Raw genomic sequence first — 17,762 nt, forward strand, 5'->3', positions numbered from 1 at the left:
GTATAAAACATAATCTGTGTTTCAGTGTCTTAAATTTTCAAATTAGAAATTATCATGATCTCAACGCAAACCCTGGTGAAGCACACCCACCGCTTTAAGAAGTGGCATACCATAATTTCTAGATGCAATATAAAATCTGCATTGAACCACAGATTTCTCACTAGATATTTAGTATGGTGCACGAAGCACAGAGTAGTGAGATGTTTGCACATGCATGGTTGTTTGTATTCTAAAAGGGACTGGCCACAATGCTGTTCTACCAGAACAAAATGACAATTAAATTGATTTTCAGAGTAAATGAAGAATAAGTACTAAAGTCAACATAATATCTGGTAAAGCAAATATGGAACAGGCTTATCCTCATGTAGAAAATCTTTGAAGAGAAGCATAAAACTAAGTGAAACCTTCTGACTGAACAATGGGGATGGGGCTCAAAACATAAAAAAATTCTGAGGAGATTGGACTGTCTGGAAGATCTTCATGAACACGCAGAAATGCAGCTGGGTCTAACTTGGAGTTGATCCTGGTCAGTTCAGCTCCATGGAGGTAAGATGCTATTTCTGCTATATGGTAGGGAAAAAACGAGGAAAAGCTGCTTTGCATTTAAATTAGAGGCAGGTGAGTCATTTCAAGGCTCATTTTCTGTCGAAGATACTGAGGCTGCCTGTGAAGCAAAGAGTTAACTCAGTCTTAGGGTGCTCAAACCCTGTACATTTCAAAGAAATGACTAGTCTTTGACCAGCTCCTGGGAGATAAAGTCTGAGCCCTTGTAAATTTCAGTCTGCTAAGAGTGTCTTTGTATTAGTCTGGGTTATCCAGAGAAACAGACTCAATAGGCTATATGTAGATATACAGAAAGAGGTTTATCGTGAAAGACTGGTTCACGTGATTATGGAGGTTGAGAGGTCCCATGACCTGCCATCTGTAAGTTGGAGGCCCAAGAAAGCTGGTGGTTCACTTCCAGTCCAAGCTCAAAGGCCCTGGAACCAGGCAACCAATGTCCAAGTGCAGGATAAGGTGGATGTCACAACTCAAGAAGAGGGAGAGAATTTGCCCTTTTTCTACTGTTTTGCTTTATTCCAGCCATCAACAGATTGGATAATACTCATCCACATTGGTGAGGGCCATTTTCTTTACTGGGTCTACCAAGTCAAATGCTAATCTCTTCTGGAGATGGCATATATGCATCCCTCATATACACATCCAGAAATAATGTTTTACTAGCTATCTGGGCACACCAGTAAAGTTGACACATAAAATTAACAGTTGTAGGCTTTGTGTACCTGAGACCTTGGGCCACATCAGATAGTTTATACTAAATAATGTAAATTTAGAGTCAACATCTTTTTTTTTCATCTATGGCCCTGGCCCACACTGCATAAATTATACCTGTGTGGGATGGGAAGCTGGAGACTGAGTCAAGTCAGTTATGTGCATATTCCATGTCTATATGACTAACGCCCAACAAAAACCTGGACCAAGGCTCTGGTGAGCTTCGCCAGTTAGAAATACTTCATAAATGTTGTCTCACATTATTGCTGGGAGAATGAAGAACTGTGCTTGAGAATCTACTGGGAGAACACAGTTGGAATCTTGTGCCAGGTTTCTCCACTCTGTGAACCTTTTCCTTTGCTTATTTTAATATGTATCCCTTTGACACAATGAACCAAAGCTTCTAGAATAATACCTTTTCTTTTCTGAGTTCTGCAAATCATTGTAGAAAATCAATAAACCTGAAGGTGGTCTTCGGGAACCTTTGACACACTTCATCAGTGGCACTGCAACAACCTTAACACGAAGAAAAAGTAGAATAAAGCATTTCACTTTGGTAGGGAGAATTAATCTACAAGCTTATAGGACAGTTATCCATGGATTATTGGACCAAGACCTATACCAGCTGCACCTAGAAAAATGAGGATCTTCCCAATATCACTACAAAGTGGTATAGGCCATCAAGAACTAAAGTGTAGCTATTTCTTCATTTAATCTGTATTCCTAATTGTAACACCACTATTGAATGCCTATTATGGACCAAGCATTGATTACATGTATTGTAATAAACGGGTATTTTAATTTCCGTACTCCAGATTTCAAAAAAAGAAAGAAAAGCAGAAGAATATAAAGGGAAAATGGCTTACTCCAAATTGCTCATACAGCTGGTATACATATGTGAGAGAAAAAGGGTTTGAAATCATGGTCTAAATGTGATTTTTGAGGTTTTATTTCATGTGGTATGTACATGACATAAAAATGAAATTTCTATTTTTCTTTTTTTGTTTCTTTTTTCTTTTTGTATTTTGTAAAATCCTTTTTGAAATGGTAGAACCTCAATTGTAATTAGAGTATTCCATAGTTTTTGGCTGTGTCAGAGCTTGTAAAATTGTTTTAACATTAGAACACCACACTTCTGGGGGCTGTATATGGTGGTGATGCTGGAGGAACCAAAGTCAGAGAAACTCAGAGGGGAGTTAAAACTAAGAGAGACAGTCAATCAACCAAATAAATTGTAGATGTTCATCTGCAAAAATCTGTTTTTACTCTGTGAGCTGTACAAAAACATACAGTAAGTTAGATTTGGTACATTGGCCATAGTTTCCAACCCCTGTTCTAGAAAAAACAGGTAATGTAGGCAATGATTAGAGCAAAGACTATGGCTTCTATTCTGAGCTCACAGACCATCTACCTGGGTTGGTAAAAAAATTCACAGTGAATTTTCAAACACTGAGATTCGGAGTTCATAGAATTGATTATTAAGAGAGTTCAGGATATGTGCAAGAGAAGAAAGACTCACCTGCTATGCTCATCAGTCTCCTTTCCATCTTAGGCATCCTAGGACAATCCATTTATATTTTCATGGATTATCTACAGAGAAATACTAAATCTCTAAAAGCTTCTAATCATATACTAAAGGTTTATATTTGGCCGGAGGAGCACAATTCTATCTGAGGAGGTATATGTGCACCAGCAAATCTGAGATTTTGTACCTTTCTTTAGCAGAGGACTTCTGACTGAAATATCAACTGATGATAACATGCAGAAAATTCTTCTTTGAGTGTTTCTTTTTTTTCAGGGGGGGGATCGCAACCCTTTGCTTGGTGTCACCCACACCGCGCTCACCAGCCATCCCTATACAGGATCCGAACCCACGGCAGGAGCGCTGCTGCACTCCCAGTGCCACACTCTCCCGAGTGAGCCACAGGGTCAGCCCCCTTCTTTGAGTGTTTCTATGAAGTAAAATAGAAAATATCTTTATCCACTATAAAAATAAATAACAATATTAAAGTGAATATCAGTTAATTGAATGTAGAAAGCCATATTAATAATGAAAAATAAATGGAGCTTGCCTAGAGAGATAAATAATTGGATATCAGTCTTTAAGTTTTTAATTTTTTTTAATTTATTTTTTTATTTTTGTCTTTTAGCATTAACACAGAATGAAGAAGGGGGAAAAGGGTGAAACATTAAAAGGTAAGGCTCTGGGCCGACCCCGTGGCGCATTGGGGAGAGTGCGGCGCTGGGAGCGCAGCAGTGCTTCCGCCGCGGGTTCGGATCCTATATAAGGATGGCCGGTGCGCTCACTGGCTGAGCGCGGGTGCGGCTGGTCCCAAAAATGTCAAAAGAAAAAAAGAAAAAAAAAAAAGGTAAGGCTCTGCTTATTCAATGTTGAGCAATTCTGGAATTAACACTTCTTTCAGTGATGTTCCAAGTCCACAATCTATGATGATTTCAGTGCCTAAAGACAGTTCTTTTTAGAAAAGTGGGGCCTCAGAGCACAGGCCCATAGGAAGGGAATCAGATTGAGGGAATTTCTCAGATTCTTTGCTATGCCCTTCCATGAGAATTAGACCGTGATGGGTCTTACCCATTGGTTGGTGATGTGAAATGTATTCGAAGGACTATTGTTTGGCAGGAATTCTGAGTCCTCATTTGTGCAAGTTTTTGACATCTCTAGGTTTGAGACTAGGGGAAGGGAGGCACTTCCCCAACATCATAGCTTAGCCTTATTGAAAATTTACAGCAGCCTAGCACAATGTCTTCCTTTTATTCTTATATCATAGGGCAGTAGGGAACACAAAACTTCCACTTCTACCTGTGAGCGTGTGTCTGTGTCTAAGTGAGGATTTTTTCAGGGAAGTTTCTGTGGTCCTGCCTCAAAATAAATAAATAAATAAATAAATAAAATAAGATAAAATAAAATAAAATATTAAATAAATAAATAAATAAATAAATAAATAAATAAATAAAATAATAAAATACATTCCTGTTTCTCAATGACCCTGCATGGCCACAGAGACCCCAAAGGGCAGCTCTTAGAGTTTGCTCGTAGAATGGAAAAATGACATAACTGCTTTGGAAAACAATGAGCAGTTCTCCAAATTTTAGACCCAGCATTGCCACTCTTATTTATATACACAGAAAAATTTAAAACATGTACATGAATGTTTATAGCAGCATTCATTTTCCATAATAGCCAATCCTTATGTCCATCAATTGATAAAAGGATAATCAAAAAATAGCATATCCATAAAGTAGAATACTATTTAGCCATAAAAAGGAATGAAATGCTGATACACACACAGCATCATAAACTCTGAAAACAATATACTAACTGAAAGAATTCCGACGCAAAAGCCACATAGTGCTTGATTCCATTTACATAAAATGTCCACCTAGAAGATGCAAATCCACAGAGACAAAAATCTAGATAATTGTTTATCAGAGGATAGGAGAAGCAGAGAATAGAGTATGTTTGATAACAGTTATGTAGCTTCTTTTGGAGGTGATAAAAATATTCCAAAATTAGGTAATGATTACTGTTGCACAACTTTATGAATGTACTAAATATCACTAAATAGTATACATTAAAGTGTTAAGTTTTGTGGCATTTTATTACATGTCAATAAAAAATATTGCTCCACGGAAAATTTCTAAATTAATTTTATGATAACTGGCAAAATGTTTCTCAAATTAATGTGGATAAATTCAGGCTGAAGATCAACAAAGGTAATGTTCTCCATGAAGAATTACCATGAAGTCTTATTTACCTCAGCTCAAGATATATGTGGCTGCTGTTTGAAATAGTGTAATATTTTCAAATGTAGAAATAGATCAATAAGACAGAAAAGACAGATAAGAACAAACTTGAACATATGGGTCCTTTGTTTTGATAGAAAAATCATTAGAGAAAACAGAGGAAAACTGAATTTTAGGTGAATAAATTGGGAAAAGTTTCCAACTAAATGAGAAAAATACTATTATATTTATTTCTGGCATCCCATACAAATTATTTTATTTTACTTAGATATTTATTTTAGTGGCTGGCTGGTACAGGGACCAAACCCTGGACCTTGGTGTTATCAACAAATTAAATTTGTGACAATTTATAGATCTAAATTTTTTAAAAAATGTTTAATTGTCAATAAACACATATCCTCATAATTTAGGATAATAAATGATTTCTTAAATAAAGCACAATAACTAATAATCACAAGGGAAAACACTGACAAATAATAAAATGAAAAAATCAGTAGCTCTATGAAAAAAATAACAACCCAGCAAAACATATGAAGAGATAATTCCTAAAACAGGAGTTGGGAGGGAGGTAATTAACTGATTTGACTAAATGCATATTTAATAAAACAATGAGATAGTTATATAATCCTTTTATAAAACATGTTTAAAAATCAGACAATGTTGCCGATAATGTAACAAAATTGAGACTCTCTTCCTCTCTAAAAAACATAGCATGGCATTCTGAGATACAATTTTTCAACTATGTATAAGGTTAAAAATGTGCATATTGCAAGATCCAGAAAGTCTACATGCAACTCTTAGAGAAATTTCTGCACATGTTCAAAGTAAGGCTTATAAAAGTATATTCAATGGCAAATAAGTGAAACAACAAACATTATTAATAATAGGAGAATGAATAAACGTATGTGGAATATACATATGATGGAAAATGTACAGTAGTAATAATTATTGGATATAAATGTATCTACCTATATGAAACTACAAAAAATGATGCTAAGTTAAAAATCTAGCTTTAAAAGAAGATATGATAGAATTTACATAGACATACACAAAAAATACTTTATAATATTTATGGACACAGACATATTAAAACGTAGATGAGAAGAATATATGCCAAAATTGTAATAGAAGCTGCTTTGAGGAAGAGCAGAGGTAAATAGTTATGAAACAAAGTAAAACTTCCTAAAAGAATCCAAAGACAATAGGACAAAGTATTAATTTAGCTAATGGTGTTTTTTAAAACATGTCTTTGCATTTTATATTTGACTTTTTCAAGTAAAAATTCGCTATTACCAATTTTATTTCTACTATATTTCCAGTAAAATTCCAATTAGATTGCATTCTAACTGCATGATACAAATCAAAAATAAAGTCCTCCGTCATAGTTCTGCTTAAAGTTAAAAGGAATTTCTCAAATATTTTGCCTTTATGATTCTGACAGTGTGTGAATCATTAAATGATGTTCCCAATAAGTTGGAAGGGAAAACAGCAGGAAACCAGTCAAGGTAGAACATAATGCTTTGATTAGAAGCAGTTATTCCTAAAATTAACCACATATGACATCAACTGTAGGCCTCTTTCTTATTTTACAACTTTCACTTCATATTCGGAAAGAGTGGAGTGCTCTCCTGGAAATTAAGCAATAAATTAAGTGTTCTTATCATTTACTTAGAAACTGCTTAGTTGATAGATTTTTATATTTTGGGAACATAATCTGAAGAGCTGACAGCACAAAAAGAGGAAAAAACGGGGGGATGGAACTATAGATTGAAATTAAAATATTTTGGGGGCTTGAGAAAATTCATCTCCTCACTGTCTTGAAAACTCTAAAGGGAAATCAACAGCCACTCCTGCTGAAAAATAAAAAGAAAGAAATCTTTCCATGATAAAAAAAAAAAGTCTGTCTCTGCCTCAAAAGTAGTAAACTAGAGCAGATATCTTAATTTACCCAATATGATTTATTAAACAGAATTGTCTCTAAATTATCCTTTGTCATGTGTGAGCTATATTTGTGAGTATAATGTTATAAACTCACACATTTCATTCATACTCAATTGATTTTGACAAAGTTGCCAAGAACATACAATGGACAAAAGACAGTCTCTTCAATAAAAGGTGTTGGGTAATAAAAGCCGTATATGACAAATCCACTGAAAACATCACCCTGAATGGGGAAAAACTGAAAGCTTTCCCTATAAGAATAAGAACAAGAACAAGAGAAGGATGCCCACTCTCACCACTCCTATTCAACATAGCACTAGGAGTATTAGTCAGAGCAATCAGGCAAGAGAAAAAAATAAAGGGCATCCAAACTGGAAAAGACAAAGTCAGATTGTCACTGTTGACAGATGACATGATCCTATATATAGAAAAACCCATAAACTCTACCAAAAAACTCCTAGAGCTGATAAAACAACTTCACAGTAAGAAAAATAAATAATACAATTAAAAAATGGGCAAAGGATCTCAATGGACATTTTTCAAAGGAAGACATACAAATGTCCAACAGGTACATGAAAAAAATGCTCAACATCACTATTCATCAGGAAAATGCAAATCAAAACCATGTTGAGATATCTCACCCTAGCCAGACTGGCTATTATCAAAAAGACTGAGAATAACAAATGCTGGCAAAGATGTAGAGAAAGGGGAACACTTCTACACTGTTGGTGGGACTGTAAATTAGTACAATCATTATGCAAAACAGTATGGAGCTTTCTCAAACAGCTACAAATAGAACTACTGTATGATCTAACAATCCACTACTGGGCATATATCTGAAAGAATGGAAATCATCATGTCAAAGGGACACCTGCACTCCCGTGTTCATTGCAGTTCTATTTACAGTAGCCAAGATATGGAACCATCCAAATGTGCATTGACAGATAACTGAATAAGGAAAATGTGGTATATATACACAATGGAATGCTACTCAGCCATAAAAAAGAAAGAAATTCTTCCATTCACAGCAACATGGATGAACTTGGAGAAAATCATGTTAAGTGAAATAAGCCAGGCACAGAAAGAGAAATACCACATGTCCTCACTTATAAGTGGGAGCTAAGAACAAAGAAGGAAAGAAAGACCATAACAAAATGTTGAACATTCAGAATGAGAGAACAGAACTCTAGTTACTAGAGGTGGGAAAGTGGGAGGGAGAAAGGGAGTAAATGGGTAAAGGTCACAAAAATAAATTACGATTTATAATGATGAACAGACTATTAATATTGACTTGATCTTTACATAGTGTACACAAATACTGATAGTCAACTCTGTACCATATAAATATGTATAAATAAAAATTTTTTTAAATGGTGTTGGGAAAACTAGCTATCCACATGCAGAAGAATAAAGTTGAGTCCTTATCTCACACCATATATAAAAATCCACTCAAAAAGTCCTTTAGGACATTAAATATAAAACCTGAAACTGTAAAACTGCTAGAGAAGAACACAGGAGAAAGCTCCATGACATTGGTCTGAGTGACATTTTCTTTGGATATGAGCCTCAAAGAATAGGCAACAAAAGCAACAATAGACAAATGGGATGGCTTCAAACTAAAAGCTTCTGCACAGCACAGGAAACAAGTAACAAAGTGAACAGACAATCCACATAATAGGAAATATTCTATGTCATACATAGGATAAGGGGTTAATATCCAAAATATATAAGGAACTCAAGCAATTCAATAGCAAGGAAACAAATAGCAAATTTAAAAAATGGGCAAAGGACCTGAATTGACATTTCTCATAAGAAGACATATGAATGTCCAACAGGTACATGAGAAAATTTTCAGCATCGCTAATCATAAGGGAAGTGTAAATTAAAACCACACTGAGATATCACCTCGTACATATTAGAATGGCTTTTATCAGAAAGATGAAAGATTTGTTGACAAGGATGCGGAGGAAAGGAAACTCTTGTTCATTATTGGTGGGAATGTAAACTAGTACAGCCATTATGAAAAACATTTTGAAGTTTCCTCAAAAAACTAAAAATAGAACTACCATAGGATCTAGTAATCCAACTTTTGGGTATATATTGAAAGGAATTAATATAAATATATTAAAGGGATAACTGTATTCTCATGTTCATTATAGCATTATTCACAATAGCCAAGATAAGAAATCAACCTAAGTAACCATCAATGAACAAATAAAGAAAATATGATATATATACACAATGGAATACTATTCAGTCTCAAAAATAAAAAGCAACACCTGCCATTTGCAACAACATGGATGAACCTGGAGGACATTACTCTAAGTTAAATAAGCCAGGCACAGAAAGACAAATACTGCATGATCTCCCTTCTATGTGAAATCTAAAAAATAGTTGAACTCAACGGCAGTAGGGAGTAGAAGGGTTACCAGAGGCCTAAGGGAAGGAGAAAAGGGAATGGGGATTTGTTGATCACGGGGTACAAAGTTTCAGATTTACAGGATGAGTAAGTCTTGAGATCTATGGCACATCATGGTGACTATAGTCAATAATGATATATTGTATATTTCACAATGACTGAGAATAAATTTCAAATGTTTCACCATAAAAAATGATTGATAAAAGAGCTGATGGATATGTTAACTAGTTTTATTTAATCATCCCACATTGTATACATATATGAAAATATCACATTGTATCCCATAAATGAATAAAATTATAATTTGTCAGTTAAAAATAATATTAACAAAATACATTAAGAATTTTTAAATGAAAATATAAGATGGAAGTGTAGTGATAGGATACTTTCTCTTTACAAATTATTGAATGCACAGTGTTTACTGAGACTGAATGAAGAAAACATTACCTGAGACCCAACCTCTACAAACCTATCCCATGAAATATTTCTTCAGTGCATAGTTGTGAAACCTGATTAAATTTCCATTTAAAAAATCTTACTAGCAATAACAGTGATCTTTATTTTGCCTTATCAGATCAATCTTTGAGCACAGATTTAAACCTGGATCTATCCTAGAAGGTTACTGTGTTGCAACGGAGATGAAAAAAAGCACAGAATTAAGTTTGAAAGAATTGGTTTTACATCCTGGATCATATTCTGGTTCCGTAACTGCCATTAGGTGAAAATAATGAGACTATCATAAAGTATTAGTAATTTTATTTTTTAAGCCTTATTTCTTTTCATAGAAACCAATTTTCTGTCATATACCTTATTATAAATCCCAGCTCTTCAGGGTCTTTCTAAAGTTTTATATTTTCAAAACCCAAATTTATCCCATTATTCTCCCAGCCATCTGGCTTGTCAAGAATTTTCTTCCTCACTAATAGTACAGTATTTTCCCTTTTTTTTAATAGATGGTAAGTTCTGTTTTTAAAATATCTGATGTGACTAATGTTTTACTGATCCCTAGCCATTAAAACTTCTTAAAGATTCAAACAGAATAATGAGCTATCTTGTAGTTTAGTAAAAATTGTGAAAAACAGCCATGTACTACCTCATGCAAAAAAAACAGAATTGAATTGAAGCTAAGATCATAAACTCTGGATTTCAGGTACCTTGGCTATAATACTCACTCTGCCAATTACTGTGTGGTCATAGGAAATTGACTAAATTTTGCCATATTTTTTCTCCTTAATTTGCTCTATATTTCTTAAGCTTTTATGCTAAGTTCATTAAAGTCTTTATGAATATTAAAAAATTGAGACAAAGCCTCATTTATCTCAGGATTTACAGTCTGCTAGAAAAGTACAGATAATTCAACAATAATAATGCAAAGTTTTATACACGTCTTGAAAGAATTCTCTACAGCAATCATACTTTTTCTCTACCTTATTATAAGTTAAAAACGCTCCAGGCATTTAGTAAAACAGAGATGAAAATAGTGTACTCATTACTAATGTACATATGTACAATATAAAGTACTTATGTGACCATTACCCAAATTCATTAAATTTTAACATCTTTGGTCTTACTCTGTCCCAACCCCAACTAGAAGTAAAAACTTAATATAAGTGAAACATCTTGCATACCCTGTCCCTTTTGTACTTCCTAATTTCTCAGATATTAACATCATGATAGATAATTTGGTAGATATCCAGCAAGATTGTAAGAGATGTGCATTTGCACCATTTTAGATATTTTCAAATTGTCCTCCAACAAGTTTTGTGTCATTTTACACCGCCACCTTCCAGGGATGTATCTCTTGGACTATATATCCTTGCTCATATTTGGTATAGTAGATTAGATTATTGATCTATTCTGCCTTGCCTGTCTCTCCTACTATGGCAGAGAACATTCTGTACTGATTGCTATAAAGTTTGACCAACAGAATATTTGTGGATGTTATGAAAATAGAAGCTTTAAATATGCTTGAACAGTGCTAACATAATCACATCAATGCCTAATCCATGCTCAACTGACCTGCCTTGGAAAGAGCAGGCCCTGCATAACTGGTGTCCTTTCTCTCCAACAATTGCTAAGATTGAAGGTATACTCCAGCTGCTGACATTTTAATATATGCTATGACAGCTAATGCTCCTCACCACACTCCCAGTGATTGTCTCAACAAGTTATGCTTAAGGATTGATTATCTTACTATATTATGGAAAATTTTTGTACCAGAACTTCTCACTTCTATAGTCATTCACTCTTTATTCCTATTTGCATGGACAATGGCCCAATTACATGGCTCTGCTATTGTTGCCCATATCTCCTCTAAAATGGAATTCAAATCTCATTATGCTACTGATAGTTGACCCAAATGTGCCTTTGTTTCCCATTTACTTTAGTTATTTTATGGCAGTAAACATATCTGCTTAATTTTTTTTTATTTCCTCCTATAATATGGACATTAACTAGACTTACCTACTCTAAAATTTAGTACAATATCGATGTCCTCTGCTATAAATATGGAAGATTTCTCCTGAATCCTGAGGATCTGGGGCAGAGCTGTCTTTGTCCACTATATCACATCCTATGAAAATGCTATTGGGTGCTGGCTGATCTACCTCAGTAATAATAGCAAAAAATCATATCTAAGACACTGCAGACCTTTGCTGAAGTTCTCTAGGTTTGTGTTTGAGATAGAGGTAACTGGGGTTGAGGCCTTATTTAGTCTCTCTTGTCTGTTCCCTTTAGCTTTCATAAAAGCCAGACTGGAGCATTGGTGGCTACAGAAAGGATATACTAATGCTTTTGCTGTACAGTTTGCAATGGTTTTATCCACATTTCTTATTGCATCTGAAAATGTAAAGCATTGTTTACACTTTAGTGAAAGATCGCTTGGGAGCTCCAGTAAAAGTCAATCTACATTGTAAGCAACTGAATTCAGAATTTGTAGTTTTATGTACATATCTATAATTTATTCTGATTTTCAAGATGCTTTAACTCACATGTTCACATAATCCATGTGTGTTATCAGACCTCTAACAACCGGTAGTCCTATTATTCAATTGGCCAAATCCCTGATCACACTTAATTGTTCAGATCTTCTATACCTATTGAAATAAAAGGTCCATTATAAGTCCAATCAGTATTTTGCTTCTCGGAACTGGATTTTCTTGCACGCTCCCTGTGAATTCTCAACCTCCTAAGCTTTATTTTTAAGGAAGAGTTTGTATAGCCATGCTAAATTGAGACCAAACATGAGTAATTAAGTCTTATGCACCCTCATTTTCTACTACCCTGTATAGTACAGACAGGGTGCTTGGATTTGCCAAACTTCCAGAAACAAGAGATCTGGGCATGTCTCATCTTGGGAACTCCAATTCTTCAGAGTATTAATTGTCCAGTTTCCCTCATCAGGTTTTCACTTAGTCTAAGGCTTAATCAATTTCATAGCTTTTACTTTCTCTTAAGTGGGACACCTCTTCTTCATATTAGGAAATCTGGCTGAAAAAAGTAATGGATTTACAATTTGTGTACATTTGCTTTCCAAATGACTTCATCCTGTCATATCCACTTTCCTGATGTCCCTAAATCTCCACCAACTGCTTTATATCTGTCCTTATACCTTGCTTGTCATCCTTGAACACTCCTTTGGGGTTTTTCTGATCTATACTATTGTTTAGCATTCAGAACCTTGGGCATGCATCTATCATTAATTTCTCTCTTTGTGTAAAACTACACATCTGTCATTCTAACATATTTTTCCCAATTTTATCTAAGGAAGTGATCTATATTAGGGAATATAAAGTCCATCTTTTCTGGATCTGGCAGACACATGAGTTATGTAAACAGATCCTGCCTATCTTCTTCATTTTTAGTAGAGTAATTCCATTCAGGAGAATGTTTAACTTTTTTTATGCCAGGGACTCATTTGGAAGTCTGACAAAGTCAATCCCTTCTCAAAACAATGTTTTTACAGATCTTCAGATCCAGGAAGCTCAACGATCTCCAAATGTATTCAACCCAAAAAGACCTTCTCCAAGACATGTCATAGTCAAATTGGCAAAACTCAGAGATAAAGAGAGAATCTTAAAAGCTGCAAGAGAGAAGCGTCAAATCACCTATAAGGGAGCCCCAATCAGGTTAACATCAGACTTTTCATCACAAACCCTAAAAGCTAGAAAGGAATGGGATGATATTTTCAAAATACTAAAAGACAAAGATTGCCAGCCAAGAATACTCTACCCTGCAAGGCTATCCTTCCGAAATGAGGGGCAAATAGCATATTTCTCAGACAAACAAAAACTGCGGGAGTTCACTACCACAAGACCACCCTTACAAGAAATCCTCAAGGGAGTACTGGGTTTGGTTCCTGAAAAATAACTACCACTGCCATAAAAACCCAAGAAAAATCTAAACCCGCTAGTATAATAAAAATGGCATTCATGAAGAGAAAACAAGCTAACAAAAACACTATCTACAACCTAAGGAACCAACAAACACAGAAAACAAACAGTAAATCAGAAAGCAAGGAACAAAAGACACCTAAGACAACCGAACAACCAATAAAATGCTAGGAATAAATCAACACCTTTCAATAACAACTCTTAATGTAAAAGGCTTAAATTCCCCAATTAAAAGACACAGACTGGCTGACTGGATCAAAAAGCAGGACCCAACTATATGCTGCCTATAAGAGACCCACCTCACCCATAAAGATTCACACAGACTAAGAGTGAAAGGATGGAAAAAGATTGACCATGCAAACAGAAAAGAAAAACGAGCTGGAGTAGCTATTCTTATATCTGACAAAATAGACTTTAAACTAAAAACCATAAAAAGAGACAATAAGGGACACTACTTAATGATAAAAGGACTGATCCATCAAGAAGACATAACAATCATAAATATGTATGCACCCAATGTTGGAGCAGCCAGATTTATAAAACAAACTCTATTAGACCCAAAGAAGGAAATAGACACTAATACCATAATAGCAGGGGACCTGAACACCCCACTGTCAATATTAGACAGATCATCTAGGCAAAGAATCAGTAGAGAAACACAAGATCTAAACAAGACTCTAGACCAATTGGAATTGGCAGATATCTACAGAACATTCCACCCAACAACCTCAGAATATTCATTCTTCTCAGCAGCACATGGATCATTCTCCAGGATAGATCACATATTAGGTCACAAATCAAGTCTCAATAAATTCAAAAAAATTGGAATTATCCCATGTATCTTCTCAGACCACAATGGATTAAAACTAGAAATTAATAGCAAACAAAACTCTGGAAACTATACAAACACATGGAAATTAAACAGCATTCTACTTAATGACACATGGGTCCAAGAAGAAATCAAGCAGGAAATCAAAAAATTTATTGAAACTAATGAAAACAATGATACATCATACCAAAACCTGTGGGATACTGCAAAAGCAGTATTGAGGGGAAAATTTATCGCACTAAACGCTCACTTCAGAAGAATGGAAAGATGGCAAGTGAACAACCTATCACTTCACCTTAAAGAACTAGAAAAACAAGAACAATCCAAACCTAAAGTTAGCAGACGGAAAGAAATCATTAAGATCAGAGCAGAACTGAATGAAATTGAAAACCAAAAAACAATTCAAAAGATCAACGAATCAAAAAGTTGGTTTTTTGAAAAGATAAATAAAATCGACAAACCATTAGCATGGCTAACAAAAAAAAGAAGAGAGAAGACTCAAATAACCAAAATTAGAAATGAAAAAGGCGATATTACAACTGATTCATCTGAAATGCAAGGAATCATTCGAGACTACTATAAACAACTATACGCCAACAAATTTGAAAATCTGGAGGAAATGGAAAAATTTCTGGACACACACAAGCTCCCAAAACTGAACCATGAAGATGTAGAAAATTTGAACAGACCAATAACAATAAAGGAGATTGAAGCTGTTATCAGAAGGCTCCCAACAAAGAAAAGCCCAGGACCAGATGGATTCACAGCAGAATTTTACCAAACATTCAAAGAGGAATTGACACCAATTCTTTACAAACTATCCAAAAGATTGAAACGGATGCAAATCTCCCAAACTCATTCTATGAAGCAAACATCATCCTGATACCAAAACCAGGTAAAGATATAACCAAAAAAGAAAACTACAGGCCGATATCCTTGATGAATATAGATGCAAAAATCCTCAATAAAATACTAGCAAACAGAATACAGCAACACATACCTAAAATTATTCATCACGATCAAGTGGGATTCATCCCAGGGATGCAAGGTTGGTTCAACATATGCAAATCAATAAATGTGATACACCATATTAATAAAGTCAAACACAAGGACCATATGATCATCTCTATAGATGCTGAAAAAGCATTTGATAAAGTATAGCACTCATTCATGACAAAGACCCTCTATAAGTTAGGTATAGAGGGAAAGTATCTCAACATAATTAAAGCCGTATATGCCAAAACCACTGCCAATATCATCTTGAATGGGGAAAAGCTGAAAGCTTTTCCTTTAAGAACAGGAACTAGACAAGGATGCCCACTCTCACTACTCCTATTCAACATAGTGTTGGAAGTACTAGCCAGAGCAATCAGAGAAGAGAAGGAAATAAAGGGCATCCAGATTGGAAAAGATGAAGTCAAACTGTCCCTGTTTGCAGATGACATGATCCTATATATCGAACAGCCTAAAACCTCTACAAAAAAACTGTTGGAATTGATAAATGATTTCAGCACAGTAGCAGGACAAAAAATCAACACACAAAAATCAGTAGCATTTCTTTTCTCCAATAGTGAACATGCAGAAGGAGAAATCAAGAAAGCCTGCCCATTTACAATAGCCACCAAAAAAATAAAATACTTAGGAATTGAGTTAACCAAGGAGGTGAAAAATCTCTATAATGAGAACTACAAACCACTGCTGAGAGAAATTAGAGAGGATACAAGAAGATGGAAAGATATCCCATGCTCTTGGATTGGAAGAATCAACATAGTGAAAATGTCCATACTACCCAAAGTGATATACAAATTCAATGCAATCCCCATCAAAATTCCAAAGACATTTTTCTCAGAAATGGAAAGAACTATCCAGACATTTATATGGAACAATAAAAGACCACACATAGCCAAAGCAACGCTGAGCAAAAAAAATAAAGCTGGAGGCATAACACTACCTGACTTTAAGCTATACTACAAAGCTATAATAACCAAAACAGTATGGTACTGGCATAAAAACAGACACACTGACCAATGGAATAGAATAGAGAATCCAGAAATCACCCCACACACTTACTGCCATCTGATCTTTGACAAAGGCACCAAGCCTATTCACTGGGGAAGGGACTGCCTCTTCAGCAAATGGTGCTGGGATAACTGGATATCCATATGCAGGAGAATGAAACTAGATCCATACCTCTGACCGGATACTTAAATCAACTCAAAATGGATTAAGGATTTAAATATACACCCTGAAACAATAAAACTTCTTAAAGAAAACATAGGAGAAACACTTCAGGAAATAGGACTGGGCACAGACTTCATGAATACGACCCCAAAAGCACGGGCAACCAAAGGAAAAATAAACAAATGGGATTATATCAAACTAAAAAGCTTCTGCACAGCAAAAGAAACAATGAACAGAGTTAAAAGACAACCAACAGAGTGGGAGAAAATATTTGCAAAATATACATCTGACAAAGGATTAATATCCAGAATATATAAGGAACTCAAACAACTTTACAAGAAGAAAACAAGCAACCCAATTAAAAAATGGGCAAAAGAGCTAAGTAGGCATTTCTCTAAGGAAGATATACAAATGGCCAACAGACATATGAAAAAATGCTCAACATCACTCAGCATCCAGGAAATGCAAATCAAAACCACACTGAGATACCATCTAACCCCAGTTAGGATGGCTAAAATCCAAAAGACTCTGAACGATAAATGCTGGTGAGGTTGCGGAGAAAAAGGAACTCTCATACATTGATGGTAGGACTGCAAAATGGTGCAGCCTCTATGGAAAATGGTATGGAGGTTCCTCAAACAATTGCAGATAGATCTACCATACGACCCAGCTATCCCACTGTTGGGAATATACCCAGAGGAATGGAAATCATCAAGTCGAAGGTATACCTGTTCCCCAATGTTCATCGCAGCACTCTACAATAGCCAAGAGTTGGAACCAGCCCAAATGTCCATCATCAGATGAGTGGATACGGAAAATGTGGTACATCTACACAATGGAATGCTACTCAGCTATAAAAACGAGTGAAATACTGCCATTTGCAACAACATGGATGGACCTTGAGAGAATTATATTAAGTGAAACAAGTCAGGCACAGAAAGAGAAATACCACATGTTCTCACTTATT

This window comes from Cynocephalus volans, chromosome 16, assembly GCF_027409185.1.
Source record: "Cynocephalus volans isolate mCynVol1 chromosome 16, mCynVol1.pri, whole genome shotgun sequence".
Lineage (NCBI taxonomy): Eukaryota > Metazoa > Chordata > Mammalia > Dermoptera > Cynocephalidae > Cynocephalus > Cynocephalus volans.